The sequence below is a fragment of the Patagioenas fasciata genome, chromosome 5, assembly GCF_037038585.1.
Source record: "Patagioenas fasciata isolate bPatFas1 chromosome 5, bPatFas1.hap1, whole genome shotgun sequence".
Lineage (NCBI taxonomy): Eukaryota > Metazoa > Chordata > Aves > Columbiformes > Columbidae > Patagioenas > Patagioenas fasciata.
This window is the reverse complement of record NC_092524.1, coordinates 29,190,406-29,203,952: the sequence shown is the minus strand read 5'-3', so window position 1 is coordinate 29,203,952 and position 13,547 is coordinate 29,190,406. Positions and strand designations below refer to the sequence as shown.

The 13,547-nt window shown below is 40.5% G+C and overlaps 1 protein-coding gene across 14 annotated transcripts in view; it reads right to left on the bottom strand.

Moving 5' to 3' along the window:
• Positions 1 to 13,547, bottom strand: part of PHF21A (PHD finger protein 21A) — a 140,672-nt gene that overhangs the window by 47,778 nt on the left and 79,347 nt on the right. The window contains exon 1 of one of the 14 annotated variants that reach the window (XM_065838255.2): positions 9,567 to 9,693. The exons of the other annotated variants lie outside the window; for them this stretch is intronic. The gene's annotated coding sequence lies outside the window, so the exon portion shown is untranslated. Of the gene's footprint in view, positions 1 to 9,566; positions 9,694 to 13,547 lie in introns of those variants that run through there. 14 annotated transcript variants of the gene reach the window in all.

Below are 13,547 nucleotides of genomic sequence, written 5' to 3'. Positions count from 1 at the left end.
CAGGAAAGCTGAATAGTCAGAGGACAGACAGATCGTCCCTCTAAGACAGGGTTGCTCAAAGTGCAAACATAAGTACCTTTGTAACAATAATTTATCGGATAAACAACAAATGTTGTTGTTGTACATTTGATAACAACTAAGACACCAGATGAATTTCGTCAGATATAATTTCTCTACTAAAGAGAACCTAATAAATTTGAAACAAACATGATTAGGACATTGAATAAAATTATCTAAAGCATCCCTATCTGTTGTTTTGTAAAAATGTATCTGTAGTGCTTCAATAATGTAATGCAATGAAATCTCATTTGAGCTGGGATTAAAATTTGTCAGGACAGTCAGGATAGCACTGTGAAGGAAAGCAGAACCACACTTCCATGCAACACTTAGCTCTTTGGTAAAAAATAATTTTGAATTTATGTACACATGAAGTGTACTTAATGCCTCTATAACTTGCTCTCTCATCTTATCTGGAGTATCTGTTAGAATCATGACTGAAAGCTCCAAAACTCCCAGCTGTAAGCATTGAGTGTTGAAACTGCTTTCAGAATGAAGCATTGCAGAGGTGTTTCCACTTCCCTGAGCAGTCAGCATCGCTGCTAACACCATTTGGAATAGTGTTTTCTGACAAGTGGGCCAAGCTTACCTCTGAAGAATGCAACACTGCAGCTGTTGGGACCTTTTTTTAACTGATCACCTGAGAAATGCAGCTCTTCAGGACTTTTTGGTAATGTTTTTTCTTTGCCCAACACCTCTTAGAAAGTATTTCAGAAGGAAATATTTTATTCTACACTGGCTCATCATTCTCCTTTTACAGAAGACCTGTCAAAAGTACTTTGCTTTTCTATTGTGTCAATAAAGATCTCTTGAGGGTTTTGGGGGGCTGTGATGTGGGTGAACGGACCTTTCAACCCAGCTCATACAGAAATACGCAGTCTGGTGAAGGACTCCTGGAACAGAATCACTGAGGCTTTTTATAGATTTGTTGTAATAATCCTTGAAGACTGAAGAACTGTTGGTATCACAAATACAAATGTGAGAAGCCCATTTTAAATGGTGGGAAAAAGAGTCCTGGTGCAACTGGCTAAAACTCTGTATCCAGCTGGCGGGGGAGTATTTTTCTTAGCAGTATTTTGTTAAAACTTTTAAAGACAGACTGTAAATGCTACAGATGTAAAATGAACTCTGATAAATTTCTATAATTCTCCAAGAAATTCTCTGTCAAAGAGAGGTAAGGAATAGAAAATAAACTCTCTTGCAGATTGTCTTTATGCAACACCAAATATGTGTAATACGTGTGTTTTTAGGGGAGAACACAGGATTTTTCTTCTTTGCTTCTGCAAGCCCATAATAGATTAAAAAGGCTTTTATTTTTAAAGGATTAAGCAAATGTACTGAATATTTTCATCACACAATGAAGTGCAAGTTCTTTTTTCAGACCATATGCTTGACTTGCTCCTTATTGCAGAGAACACACAGTATGTTGCTGGATAAACACACTTCATGCTACAAAATGGTCTGACCAGCTAAACCTTCAGTCAGAGGTATCAGACAGTCTTAGTGAAACTCAGAAGTATTATTCCATTGGCCCTCACTCAGCGTTTCCTGCGTGACAATTCAGCTGTGAATATGTTTGGAAGCATTAACTTAGAATGCACAAACTTCTAAAAACAGCATCAGCAGGTCTCTCTCGGGTATCTCTGAAGACACCTACCACACCTGTCTCTAAGAGCTCTAAATCACAGAACAGTAGTTTTTCTCCCCATGGTTTCGCACTGATGGATTTTTTTTTTAAAGGCAACACATGTTGCGCTGCTGAGAGAGGCTGAAAGATCACAGAAACCTAGCAACTGAAACACAGGCTGTCAGAGCAAGCCATCTTGCTTTGTGTCCTCAGGTCTGGTAACTTTACTCATATTGGGATCACAAGCTCTATTATTAACATAGAGAACTACCTTAAAGCTACACTGTCTTTGCAACCAGAGTCTAATTAAAGTCTCACACACATAATGCATAACCTTTTCAATGCCAGTCCATAAAAATAAGCCCTCTTTCTCATATAACCTCCACAAAATGATAACCAGAAGGGGAGCTTCAGCACTATGGAGCAGGTTCTGTGGGCTCTGAGGTAGGGGGGCCATTAGAGGAAAGAAGCAGCTGAGAGAACATTTTCCCTCATACTACTTCTGAATAAACCAAATTGACGCCAAAATGCAGGAGTGCTTTGGGGAAAAAAGGCTTCAGGGTTTCTTTCTCTTTTCTGAGAAATACAACACGGCACATACTCCAGGAAATAGGGCATATTTGTTTGTTTTGATAAAACTATCCTCTGTTGTATTTCATCTGGAGTTGGGGCAGGGTGTAAGCAGCGGAAATAGGCTTTTTAAAGATCTATACTACACACCCCCACACTTACATCAGCAAATATGTGCAAAGGCATGTAAGTAACTAGTGATCTAACTTTACTTTAAAAAAAGAAACGCCACAACCAAAGGCTGAGAAAATATTAACCAACTGTAATGAAAATGCCAATACAAAAACAATGTAAAGATTTTAATGGGCAAACAGAAATACTTGACTTCACACTGTGTAGGCAGTATTCATTACAAGCAGAGCAGGATTTTAATGGTAATTGTTTGGAGAATCATATAAATATGTTCATATCAAAAGCACACTTAATCCAAAACACGTTTGTCAGTTTGCGCAGGAAGACAGTCAAGCTGCCATTGATCATGAGGAAGCTTAGAAGAAAACAAAAAACAAGCTAAAAAAAAATTCAGGAAACCTAGGAGTAAGAAGAAACAGGTTCACACAAGCAAAGGCCACTCACAGACAATGTAAAGCTGAACCAAAAAGTAGTGAAATCTGACAAGCAAAAATTAGTCCTTTCTCACTGGTAGGCAAGGTTTGCAGGAGAAAGCGTTAATTTATCAGATTGACTCGGAAAACAGGGCACACTTCTGGTCACTTACCACTGACACATCAGGCCTATGCTGATGTCTGAGGTAACAAAAGTAGTGCAGGGCATACTTTGATATTTTTCAAGCTATTAGAAATAACTATCTTATTGAAAAAAGGAAGTCCATACTTCATATACACACATGCAAAAACTGATCAGTAAACCATGGTCGATTTAACCCCACAGACTCACATTCTTAATTGTTTTTCCTCTTTTGTTTCCCCACCAGTAGGCTGCACAATTAGCTTGTGCGCTCTGCAGGCCAAAAATCTAGTCTGCAAAAATCTTTTGAAATATTTAACACATACTAATACTAGGTAAATAGAAATAATAATTAATTGGCCTTTTCCTGTTCTGCATGTCAAATGTCTTTATTATGAGCTAGACAAATAATGCAGGACTGCAGCATTCTGCCTCCACATTCCTCGTCTTCCTCTTCCAGTTTACCAGAGCAATGACAAAAGAAGAGTTTTTGCTCCAAGACTTTAACACTTTCAGCACAGGTTCTCACACTGCGTAGCTCTCTGACCTGGAGGATCCATCTTCTGCATAGGAGCAGAAACTGATTTCTTTAATCAAAGAAGATGAGAAGCCTGCCCAGTGACCGACATTGCTCGAGAAACTGCACCAGCAGCAGAGGCTACAGAGGCAGCTGCGTTCAGGCCAGCAACAGCATGCTCAGCATGAACAGACTGTACTAAGATTTTTCTCCCACACACAAAACCAAACTGTTCCTGTGCCCCCTTTGTGCTGATGGAGCCTGTCTCTCAGTTGATGAGCAAGTCGCTATTTAGGAAACAATTTCACAACCTATTTTGGAAATCCACCACCATGCACAATTGGCTGCGTTGGTTAGTATTCAGCGGTGATTTCAAAGGTTCTTTGTCCGGGGGAGGAGATACAACCATTCACCAGCACGCCGGCAGAACTGCTGAGTACACAGCTGGAGCCTCCATGGGGGAAGGGAAACGGTGTATGATTTTGCAATTTTATCTGTTAAATCCGTACAGTTTTGAAGAATGATCACTTGCCATTCCTACTATTTTGCAAGTGAAAACTTTTGACACATTTGCCAGAATTATTTGGCTGTTTTTTCTTGTAAGAGGATAGAGGGTCAGTGCAGAGAAACATTAAGCCACATTTACAAGCTACATAATTGGGTCTTTCAGCCACTTGCAGAGCAAATGATTTGCAGTAACGTGCTCTGCACCTCCTTACTAGTTAGCAGCCCAATCCAAGGCAAATACATCAAGAAAAGATAGAGAGGAAAAAGCTGTGGACAAGATTACCCACATGAGCTTGGCTTTTTCATGACGCTCACATTTTTTCTATTACCCAGCTGCTAGATATTCGAGAGAAAACAGGGTGTACTGTAACAACTGTTAAAACAGCCCACAAGAGCATAAAACCAGTAAGAAACCTTTCTGTTTGGCTCTTCACTGGGCTCTCACTTGTACAAGAAAAACGTCACTTTGATGCCCTGTTTGCATTCCATTTCCAACAACAAGGAGGAGGATGGAGGTCTCTGGTTTCTATGACAACCCAGATGGGCCACAATACAAGATACTTACAAATGTTCAACTGCGGGGATGCCAGATCAAATTAAGCTAGAGTTTACACTACTTCACAGAAACTAAAATGAAAGAAAAAACCCAAACAAAACATGAATGTCAAGTGAAAGATGACATTTCGTCAGTATATTCCAAAAGATTTCTGAAAGTAGATGACAGAGAAAGGAGGGATTTTTCTCTACAAAAATAAATAATGTCAACACAAACAAATCGAAACCCTCATTTACATGAGTAAATGTTTTCATTAAAACTAGACTATTGGAAAATTACCATCAGACATTAAAAGCAAAAAACAGGGCCCAAAATAACATCATTTTATTAATTTACTTAACTCATTATGAACTGGCAAATTTGTCATGCCACTGTTTTGTATGGCTTGTTTAATGCCATGAGTTCCATTTTGCGATATGTTTTTTCTGTTGTTTACCCTGATCTGGCCTTCTATGACATTTACAAAAGACAATCAGATGTAGAAAATGCTCCGTATTCTACCTGAAGAAGTGAAATTAGTTACTTGGAGACACTTTAGTGAAAATAACAAAACTGCAAAAATATTTAAGTGTGTTCTTACTGATTTCTCTGGTCAGTTGTTAAAAAGGAGGGGTAAGCTCACTTCTCAAGGGCACTGAGTCAGTGTGCTGGGAAGTCAGGGAACTGTTTTAGGCAACATGAATAAAATGCCTTCTGAAGAAACACCTGTAAAAGCACTTTTTAAGCTTTTCAGATGTGACATACATAGATGTGGCTCCCAAAGCGAATCAAGTTAAAGAATTTCTTAATAAATGTGTATTTTAAAGCACATTAGTTTGAAAATGTGTTTTTTAAATCTTCTGATACAAGCTAGGTAGTATCTTTATTTTTAGTCACTGTCGTATTTCAAGTTACTCTCCCTTCTTTCTTTCAACTTAATCACAAGGTTGTTAATAGCCTTCATTAAATATGTGATAGCCGGCAAGGCTTACAGTAAGACAGATCACCATGGACTTTTAGAGGTTTATGTTCTTTGGGGAGAGGAGAGGCAGAAGAGGAGAGAAAGGCTTAACAGCTGTGCCTAGTCAAAATTAATCCAAAATTAGAGGGGCTGTAACATTTAAAACTGGAACAGAGAGCCTTAAAATCTGTGTCTGTGCAGATATCTTTAAACACTTTATTAAAAACTGCAGACACTTACTCTTCATAAATCAATCCCCTTTGCAGTACCACGAACCAGTGCTATTTACACAAGGGCTCATCGACCTGGCTTGGAAGTGCCACCTCATCACACAGGAGCCCCCAGCACTGCCAGATGAGGACAAACTCCCTCGATCTGGTCTGTGCCTGAGCCTCTCCCCCTACTTAATGTACAAGCTAGGACCTGGGGACCACGGATTCAGAGAATGTGCCTGGAGTGGGTGGACAGAGGCACTGAGACACCCTGGTCATCACCTGCCTGTCACCGGCTCCTCAGCACTCCTTTTCTTCACGCTTTCACTCCAAGCCCTCTCGTTCAAAGTTGTCTCCTGCCTGAAAACCACAGCCTGGCGCTGCAAGGGTCTCGCCATCACTGGCAGGAGCACGGTTGGCACATGTCATAGCAGACGGAGGCTGAATAAAAGCAGCCTGCTCTGCCACGTTCCCTAGCCCCATTGCCACGGTGAGCAGAGCCAGGGAGATGTGCTGTAGTGATGGGATGCACACCTCAGGCAGAGAACTTTGGGGATTTGCAAAGAGCTTCTGCAGAATGACCAGACTGCCTTAGTACTGAGAGGTGAAGAGCTGAGGGCTGAAGTTATGCATCTGTAATAAAAATCAAAATACCTGACAACTCTGCTCAGCTAAGGGCAATTAACTGCAAGTGACAAATTAGGATGGAGAAGTGTGACTATGGATACAGCTGGGCATGATTAGTTTCAGACTTGGACTACCTTGCTTAAATTTTGACTACACATCTGGGGCTGTGCAGCCACATCATGTAACTGCTACCTGTGTTTTGCATATAAAGCAGAAGACAAGGAACAGTCTAATGAAAAAGTGAATTTACAAAGTCCTAGTGCTTACTGGAATTGTAACAGTTGAATTGCAAGAACAGAATGAACTGGAAATAGCAGCAGGAAGAAGCTGTAAGTTGCAAGGGATGGTGTGGCAATGGAGAAGCTGTTGGATGTCACACAGTTAAGATTACTCAAACCATAATTTGGTGTAGGTATCAAGAGACCGGGACAAATAATCAGGCCAGTAGGTTCCTCTCAGAGACCCTGTTGCCAAGCACATACCCCAGACATTTTAAAGCATGAACTTCCACTCTGCAGTGATACAGCATGGAAGAAAGTTGCACTTGCAAATTGCACAGCATCCACCACTCCACTGGGTCATTCAACTACCAATTTCATGCAATCACAACAGCATGAAGGACTACTGACCCCTATAAGGAATTCTTTCTTAAAAAAAAAAAAAAAAGTAAAAGAACAAGGACAAACACCAAAGTTTTAAGAAAATTCAGCAACAAAGATCGTTATTAACAAGGAGTTATAGCTGCTTGGTGCTCCTGCTGACTATCAAACTCAGTGAAACCCAAGTCTCTGAAACTATGAAAGTGCTCAGGCTACGTATTCATGCATATTAATTTTGTTCTCCTGGGAACCTCATATTCTGGATATCATCAACACTACATGCACAGTACATTTTTTCTTTAGCAGTAGCCTTCCTGTACCTTAGCTGACCACAGCACAGATGTTTTCAGAAAAGCCATCCACACTGCATATGTAGCATGATATTCAGCTTTTCTAATACTGTGATTAAAAAGTAAATCATCTTTTGTCTCCATGTATAGTCAACACAAATGGACATATTGATTGCTGAATATATAATGCCTGGCACATGCCCTGTCTTCACAAATTCTGGACAGTTTAGATTACTTTCTACAGAGCTGAAATCATAAACCCTGAGATGACTCCCTAGACAACATCTCTTCTTCAGCTCCACAGACCCCTCTCCTACTGCCGCATCACTTGTATGCATATACCGCTGTTTGATACTACAAATTAATCTGCCCATCATTAAAAACAGTACCCACACTCATCCTCCGCTTCGTTGCTGACAGCAGCAGTCTCTTACAGATGCATATCCTGATGCCAACACAGGCACTACAATGCAGCACCTTTGCCACTGCTGACATTCACTCTGCTTCACAAATACCACCCACCTCTTCCTCTCTGACTGACAGTGACTGTTCTCAGCATGTTCGTAGCTTGAAATGTGCTTTTTCCATTTTGCAGCTATAAAAGGCTTGCGTTCCTGATTGGGATTCATTTCTTTGATTCAAATATATTACCACTTCCTACAAACTCTGCCACAGTAAAATGACTCACAGCAGATCTCCCCCTGGGTATCTATGCATCTTACTTGGTTGGTTATGAACACAATGGAGGAATAAAGGGGTTATCTCAGAGAGCATCTAGGAAACCCCCTTCAAACACGGAGTTCTGCAGAACTTAACTTTCTGCAAGGGCCTGATACTATTGGGAAACCTGTGTTAGAATTTCTAACACTCTTCATACATTCAATATATGTATTGTAACATATTGAGTTTCAGCCAGATTGGACACATTAAGGGGGAGAAATCAAAAAAAGTGGATAATCTCTCCTGGATTATTAAAGCTCTTGAGACTAGAGAACTACCAGGATCACCAGACTTACAGCTTGTCTATATTCTTGGTTTTATGACTATACTGAAACACAGAAAATTACCTGCACGAGACACTGAAGCAGCCTGGTTTTTAGCAGCTGGTAAATGATAATTTTAGAACTGAACCAGTAAAATCAGTCTTAAAGATGCACAACTAAATAAATAAGAGCTCTGTTCAATTCAAAGAAAATAAAAACACTTGAACTACATCAAAGTTTGCAGAACAGAAGAGTATAAAGTGGATGAAAAACAAATAGCTGCTTCTAACAGGCTTTTTACAAACAGAGAAAACCCAATTTATAAAACAAAAAATAGTTAAAAGTCAGCTTTTACATGCCCAAACATTTAAACGGTTGCATCTGTAAAACACACCCTTCTTTTGGACTTGACATTTTTCAGAGGTGTCAAATCAATGTTCATGTTTTCAGTTACGTGAAGTCTTGACATTGAGCAAAGAAGTTTTGTTGTAAGACAGCTCAGTACTTTTGCTGCTGTATTTTGTTCAAAACCCAATCACAGTGCCTGCCTATTGTTTTTTGCTTTTGTACTTTTTTTTTTCCCCAAATCTATTCAATTATACAATGTATGTGCATATGGGAAAAACATATGTTCTCAAAAAATTTCCTCCACAAATGTTTCTGTATTAATTTTCACTTAATTAGGGTCAGAATGGTCTTTAAAAGTAAGAAAGCTGAACACTAACAATCTGTCAATGCAAAACAAGCACTAAAGATAAGCTCATGCTGTTCAAAGTACTGGCTGTTCCCTGCATCTGGAAGAATTTGCACTCAAGTGTGTTTGTACAATCAGACTAAAGATTACTTTAACAGAACATGGAAGTTGTTTTAGTAGCAGGAACCCTGACATCTTCAAGTAATGGTCTTCCAAGAAATGACCTTCTTAATGCACATACATAGGTATTTCACATTTAAAAACTGCACCATCTCCTCCCCCCACAAAAAACCAACTTGCACAAAGTTTTGCATTCTTTAAAATGAGGTAAAACTGCTACAAAATGAAATGAAACATCCCAAAACAAATCCTCACAAATTTCTCTCTTACACAGAATTTGAAATAATTGGCAGTACAAAAATACCCCAAAAATAAGTAAGAAGCATCTCTTCCACTTAACTTTTCTAGTGGTCAAACCATCAAAATGGCTAACGAGTCATTTAGTTGCTAATTCAGTTATTACAGAACTTCCTTTTTCTTGGGAGACACTGAGAAAATTTCTGTTTCAACAGAGGAAGGCTACATTCTACCCTCACTTTCTAAAATAATAAATCAGAGAGATCAGAAGCTTAGCAATTACATAAATCACTAAAACCCACTACCACTATTCTAAGTATTTACACAGAGTGTAAGTACATACGGTGTGTACCACCACGCCATTCCCGTTCACGTGTTACAAAACGCGGAGGATGCAGCAATCCACCTTTTTCCGCAGCGCGGAAGGGACCCGTGCCCGCCCCACGCCGGCGGCCCCCGGCCCGGGCCCACCCCGCGCCGCTGGAGCCGGTCCCGCCGCTGCCGGTGCCGGTGCCCCCGCCGCGCCTCTCCCGGCAGGCGGGAGCCGGAGCGCGGCCGCCACGGCGGGAGGGAACGGCCGCCATCTAGCGGGGCTGGCGGCGGGCCGGACCGCTCCTGGGTCTCTGGGGGGAGCTGATCAAGCATCACTGGAGATGAAAATTTGCAGCAGTACGAAAAAAAACTAACAAAACAAACAAAAAAACCACACCGCTGTTAAACTGTAATTCCTTAGAGATTTTTCAGCTCTCAAAAACGATCTAAATCTGTCTGTAGTGAAACTGAAGCATTACAGTTACGCTGCAAAGTTCTCATTCACATTACAGAATGGTTAGGGTTGGAAGGGACCTCTGCAGATCATCTCATCTAGTCCAATCCACCTGCTAGAGCACGTTCACCCAGAGCAGATCACACAGGAATGCGTCCAGGCGGGTTTTAAATGTCTGCAGAGAAGGAGACTCCACAACCTCTCTGGGCAGCCTGTTCCTCAAAGTAAAGAAGTTTCTCCTCATGTTTAGATGGAACCTCCTATGCTTCAGTCTGTGCCCACTGCCCCTCATCGGATCGTTGGGGACCACTGCAAAGAGTCTGGTCCCATCATCTTGACATCCACCCTTGTGGATTAATCTCCTAAGTAAGTTGTTCCTAGACTTAACTGCACAGTTAGCACTAAAGCTCTGTGTGACAGTATTTACTCCAAATGCACATTAGGGCATGTGCAAAGGCTCCAGCTGAAGATCAAACAAGACTTGAGAGACTTCCACCATCAGTGCCACTCCAGCTGCTGTGCACTGCTCCAGCGGCTCCAGGCAGCTGGAAAGCCAGTGGGAACAGCAGCCTGGGGCTACACCAAGGTAGGAGTCCTTCCCTAGATGTGGCACAGGAGCTCAGGCACAACTTGCTGCCAGCCACAACCAAACCAAACCAGAACTTTATGCCCACTCTCAGATGTAACTGCCCCTGGGGCCAATGGAGCTGCAGTTGAGCATATGTCCAGCAAAAGGCTTTCAGGCTCCACAACTTACAGCGAAGACTGCTCTAGTTTCATCTGTCCGCAAATCAGAAGAACATAATCAAGACACACACACATCTATACATAAGCAATGTAAGTAAGCATTCAAGTTCTGCATTTCTGTGAGTTACGGCAAAGTACGATTTAAATGTGCTCTGCATTATGTACAAAGTTTGAGCTGCCTGAAAACATACTCATTTCCACGTGCCCATAAAAGCCATCTGTCAAGCCACATCCATACACACAAAGAAGTTTATGACACCGAAGACCAGCAGACACCTCTACTGCTGGCTTGACAGCCAGGCCTCTAGCAAACGCTGTTCAGAGATGTGTTCCAGTGCCAGCTGTCTGACAGGCACTCCAGACCTCCTGAGAATCCCAGATTTCAGTCTTTCGGGACTTGAGTCAATCTCCTCAACGTGCATCTCTGCTAAGCAGAGGCTCAGAAAGAGGGTGCTGTACAAAATTCATGGCCTTACGGAAGGTGCGGTGAACTATAAGGCAAGGAACACTCACTGCTTGCTATTCATGGTTTTGTTCAGTTCTAACATTTTGTTATTGAACTTGGCCACAAACCATTCAACCCGTAAGGGTGACAAATTATTTCTTTTGCCTTATAAATGAATTAATGTAGATTGGACAAGGGTATTTCTGCAACATCAGACACGAAATCCAGTTCTAATACAAAAGAAAAAAGACTCACCCAGTCCAGCCTTTACAATAATGTGTCAAATCCATATACTTGACTATTCTGTATGAAACCACAGCTCTAAACAGGTGCATCTCCTCAAAACAGGAAGACAATCAAGAAAATCCAATGCATGTTCAAATGCTATTTTTATAATAGTTGTCTTTTTGGCAAAAACAGCAACAAACTGCTTTTGTTGCGTCTCCCGCTATCCATTAACTCAGTCAAGAGAGAGCCGTGCTGAGAGCTAACGAAAGGTCCTTGTTTCAAGCCTTCCTGTAATCCACTTGCTTGAGGACTGTAAGTATTTATTATGGTAACCAATAGCAAAAGCTGGTTTTCTTTCATAAATAACTCAATTCACACGAATATTTTCTTCAAAAAATCATCATTGACAAAAATACCATCACTGAAATTACACAGACGTACAACAGAAGACAGGTGTTGGAAATTTCAGTCGCTTCTCATGTATTTTGATTATGTCCCACACACCATATGTCGCAGTGCGTGGAGGCTGAGACACACGGCCCTCCACTGTCCCAGCAGCCCTCAGGGAGCAGAAGCCCCAGCGGCTGATGGGCCAGCAGAAACTCCAGCCTATAGAGAATAAGAATTGATTTTTCCTAACTTCATAGTTCTGAGATTAATTTCCTGCTTCCAAACTTTATAGAAATTCAGTTAAATGTATCCACACACTCTGAAAAAACTCCTTCTTTCTTCTCCCTGACATTTTTGCACTGTTTTCAGGGGGGGGAAAGAAACCCCAAACAACTGTCAGTACAATTGTTTAATATACTACAACTTCAATTTTAACTAGGTCTTCTGGCTGTTTACATTAATAAGCAAAAATAAGCCTTTAACAGTTGGAAGATCTAAGCTAAACTGACACTGGTGGATGCAAAAAGACTGAAAACATGAAACTTTTTTTTCCTTCAATTTGGGTCTCAACACTTAAGGAGCAATATGCTACAAAAAATTCTAGATAAAATTAGAATCATTTGAAAAGGAAGTTTAAATTAGGAAACTGCAAGGATGGACTTAGCTAAAAATAACATCATAGTAATTAAGAAAAAAAAGTATCAGGACATGTGGAATCAAACAGAAATGTAACAGTTTTTCTGTCTCATCTCCAGTCAAGCACATCCCTCTGCTTAAAACAGAAGCACTTTTTAAAGAAAGCTCAGAAAGAGCAAAGGTTTTAAATATGAGAATGCCAGACACTGAACATCACACTCTGCTAAATTGTTTTCCTGGATACCGCTTGAAACCACTGATTGAAGAACCTTACTCCAGGAAGCTACCATTTTTGTTCCAGTGCATTGCTGACTTTCTGGGGTGTTATTAATAATTAAACTTTTATTTTAAAATTATTCATCAATATTAACTTTGTCTAAAATCTTCCTGGCAGCTAATACTTTTAAAGGAAATAAAACAGCAAAATACACTAACCACAACAGTTAAATAAAAGAAAGTATTTAATTTGAGAAAGGAAGTTACTTCTTGTAAATTCACTTTCCACAATTCATATTCAGTAATACAGTTATAATGCCATAGAAAAGGTGTTTTCAGTCTTCACTTTTTAAATCTTGAGAAAGTGAAGAGCAATGGCAATTTACTAACTCTATTTCCTCCTTTGCTTTTATTTCTCTAAACTAATAGAAGATAAAGTAAGATGAGAAAGTTAAATAATGTAGGTGAAACAATGGCATATAAGCCTGAGAAACCTAACAGGCTAGCAAAGTCAGTTTGACACCATTTGCATGTGAAATGTGAGGATAACCATTAGCACTGAATTGGATCTAAATGAGTTGTCTTACAAGAAAAGCCATTTCTATAGCTCCCGGCGCTACTGAGTTCCACATTATTTCATTCTTACTTTTTTTAACCATTTGTCCTACTGGCTAGTGCAGCACAGCTCCACATTGTGGAACCAAATGCATCATTCTGGCTACGCACACGCAGACTCAGATGACCATGCTGGGGCATCTCTGTACCTTATGCAGTGCTTAGAATGAATACAAAAGAAAGATTTACAACACCAAGAGTCCCATTAGTCCAAATCTGCCTAAAGGAAATCCTGCAGAGAAAGAATGCCTGAAATCCCATCTCTTCCACACACTTAGGCA